Source organism: Telopea speciosissima, chromosome 9 (genome assembly GCF_018873765.1).
Source record: "Telopea speciosissima isolate NSW1024214 ecotype Mountain lineage chromosome 9, Tspe_v1, whole genome shotgun sequence".
In the NCBI taxonomy this organism is placed as follows: domain Eukaryota; kingdom Viridiplantae; phylum Streptophyta; class Magnoliopsida; order Proteales; family Proteaceae; genus Telopea; species Telopea speciosissima.
Window position 1 is genome coordinate 55,982,991 of NC_057924.1, and position 3,790 is coordinate 55,986,780.

Sequence of the window (3,790 nt, forward strand, 5' to 3'; positions counted from 1 at the left end):
AGAATCCGTATTTAAAAAGTCACTATCCAGAAACTATCCAAATCCATCCGAAAATCGATAGGATATTATCCGAATCCGTCCGAATATAAACGGATACGAATATGATAATGCCACTATTCGACCGAATTCGATCTGTTTACATCTCTACATCGCCCCTATGCCTAGACACAGAGAGAGCTGAAATGATCATCCCACCCTCATGAAAGGCAAAAATGCACACCCTGTTGATGCTTTTGTGCACGTTCTCATTGGCCCCCACACATGCGTAGGGACCAGTGGGCCACGCTCCCCACAGAGAACACTTCGCCTTTATATATATATATATCATACAAATCTCAGCCCAGACCCATCCCAGCCCTGCCCTGATTGTTCCTGATCGAGCCGGATTGGTCCTGATTGACCCTGATTTTTACTAGGACATGGTTAGCCTGGATTTACCAGTCTCATGTGATTGGGCATTGGTTTGTTTCATACGCAATTGACTAGTAGACTTTTCGTTTGGTTAAAAAACTTAACCCAATTTTAAAATTTTACATACTTTGGTTCAATAGATAATTAGTGTTTTTTTTTTGATAAACCAATAGACAATTAGATACTAAAAAAATTGCAAAATGTAATCAAGAAATTATAAAGCATAACCCTAACACAAGGCCGGGCTGGGCTTAGCCCGAGGCCTCAACCTTGACCAGTCCGACCATGACCCTGGACCTGAAAATTTCAACCCTAACCCGCCCTCAGGATTGAAAAATCCAGCCCAGACCTTGTTCGAGCTCAGGGCGGACAGGCTCGGCCGATAGGGCCAACCTTACACCCCCAGTAGGGGTTCATGCCCTACACCCCACCCCCTGTCCACAATTCATCAAATGGGGGTGTTTTGGTCCAATCAATGGGGTTGGTTGTCATGTGCAAGTCAGTGCACTATGATTTCAGTCAAATCTTTGCTTAGCCTTCAAATTTGATTCATAATTAGACACTAGGACCTCTTTAAAGTAAAATCAGATGTGAAAAGATGTAGTCAGGATGGCCGAGTGGTCTAAGGCGCCAGACTCAAGTTCTGGTCTTCGAAAGAGGGCGTGGGTTCAAATCCCACTTCTGACATTAAACTCTTTTTTACAAAACATGAAGAGGATCAAAGAGATGAACTTGGTCAAAATTTTTATCTTTGTGTCCATCTATCCTTTTGTCAAATAATATATCTTTGTCTATCCATTCTTTTAAGTTATCAGATTGAATTTTGTTATCTTATTTTTATAATTTTATAAGTTAAGATAATATGATATTTACTAAAAAAAATTTAAGATAATGTGATTCTTTTTCTATATTTTTTATTGATTTATATACATTGTTTTATATAATGTGATACATGGAATCACATATCTATTAAAATAAATACAAGATAAAATCAAAAGTCAAAAACCGTAAGAAAATCAAAGACTAAGAAGAGTAGAAGAAAGGGTGGTTGTTGAACTCTCAAGTCTCAACCCTAACCCTCATCATAGAAACAGTAAAGATATCAATGGATAGTCGAAAGTTCGTATTCGATCCGTGTTTATATCCATTTAGAAGAATCCGTATTAAAAAAATCACTATCCGAAAACTATCCGAATCCGTCCGAAAACAGATAGAATTTTATCAGAATCTTTTTTAATATAATCGAATGTGAATATGATAATGCCACTATCCGACCGAATTCGATCCATTTACATCCTTATTTGCTTGTCTTCTATTATGCGGGAGGGAGACTAGAATCATGACATATTAACCTCCATGGATCTTATTCAAGTGTGGTGGACTTGGCTGCCAGGTTTACAAAGATTTGCTTAGGGTAAGACTGATAATTAAGGTGATCTAGAAGCTTATTGGTTCGGGTTGCTTCTCTCAATATGGTTACATGGTAACATATTGCATCATTCCTTCACTACTTGGCGTTGTTTAGTTGATACATTGCCTTTAGGGGACCAGTTGAAGAGGAATATCTATAAGTCTCCTTTCTGTGTTTTCTGTTGGGTTGAACTTAAAATTCATGATCACTTTGAGTGCCCATTTATTGCTTTCATCTAGAAGGAAATCTGCTCACTTTGCTCTTCTAGTCGGAGATTTATTCCACATATCTCCCTTGAGGCCGTGAGTCGCTAAGGAATTTGGAGGAGACTCGATAAAAACGGTTTCAAACCTTGTGGGAGACAAAAATAAAGAAATTCAAAAGAGGTATTTTGAAGTTTATTTTCTATGGTTAGAAGATTGTTGTCATGTTGTGTGGCCCCTACACAAGCATGGAGTCAGTGAGTGTGCGTAGGGGCATCAATAGGGTGAGATTTTTTCAATTCAGGGGGTGGGGTAGTCCTTTTGCGCAGTCCTATGTCTTGATGTAGATTGCACGCAGTCTGACAAGGATTTTTTCTTTTTCTTTTCTTTATTTTGTAAATTAATTTAATACAATATATTCTCCCAAGAAATATGATCCCTCCATATATTGCAGCAAGCTAATACAAAAATCTTTGGTTTTCTAAATAGAGAAACTTCCAAATCACTGCAGGGCGCATGCTAATACAAATATCTTTGATTTTAATTGGGGAGAAAAGATTCAATAGTTTACATTTGAAGATTGTTGTTTTTCTTTTTTATTTTAATGTCGGATGGCTCTTAACCAATGCAAAGACCAATGAGAATGTGTATAGTGGCATCTGTTTGAATAGAATTTTTTATTTCTCTAAAGATGAATTACCATTTCTTGCGCTCCTACGTTTGGGTGTAGGAACCACGTGATCAAACAGTTTTCTTTTTCCATTTAATGACAGATGTTGTTGACTTCTCTTTTCGCTGATACAAACATTCAAAAACTGTTGACTCTTTTTTATTTTTGTGACAGATTTTGTTGACTTCTGTTTTTGCTAATACAAATCTCTGTTGTCTCTCTTTTTTATTTTAATGACAGATTTTGTTGACTTTTGATTTACTCTCTCTCTCTCTCTCATCCAAATCATAGTTGCCCAAGTTTATGGCTTGTTCAATAGCTTCTGAACTAGCAATGTGTGCTTCATGAGTTGTCTAGTGAACTCAGATACCTAACTTGGCTCCAATCTCACATATTTGGAACTTGTGAATGACAATTTTTTTTTAAAAAAAAAAACAGTGAATTGAATTAAAGGGAAAATATCTCATAAATATTTGAAGGAAAAGACCCATATTAAAGATTAAACTTCATTACTATTTACTAAACCAAACCTCTCTTATTTGGGTCGGATCCCTCTACTGCCAAATATCCCCAACTTTCTTATTGCCGCAGACATAGTAAGACATGCAATGATCGCCTTACCTCTCCGAATGGAGGTAAAGTAGTCATTTCACGCCCTACTGTGTCTGTGGCAATAGAGAAGTTGGGGCAGTCCGGATCCCTATCTTAAATTGAAACCCAAACCCAAGAGAAAAGCATCACTCTAGATTGTTGGGTTTAACTGCCCTATTTCCATGCAACACTCATATATATATATATATAATCAGATTGTTATTGTTATTATCATGATTATGACCAAGTAAATGTCTTGCTTATATTCACCATAAAAAAGGGTTTTCTTACTCATTACTATGACTAGCGAAGTATAACACTTCAATGTTTGCCACATGGCAGTACATGCATGGGTTAGTACATGTGGTAGAAGACTAGACAAACATCTAATTGGTACAATTTCAGCTTAAAATGAGTAATGGAATGGAAGTAGCTAAAGTTACAAAAGATGTCATTTTATATTTAATATCCATCTCCATTTGATGGCATTTTGATAATTTTATT

At 36.6% G+C, this 3,790-nt stretch overlaps 1 non-coding gene across 1 annotated transcript; it reads left to right on the forward strand.

Annotated features, from left to right (window-relative positions):
• The first annotated feature begins 1,014 nt into the window (after positions 1-1,014).
• TRNAL-CAA lies at positions 1,015-1,098 on the forward strand. The gene has a single exon. It is a non-coding gene; the product is annotated as a tRNA-Leu (tRNA).
• Positions 1,099-3,790: the final 2,692 nt, after the last annotated feature.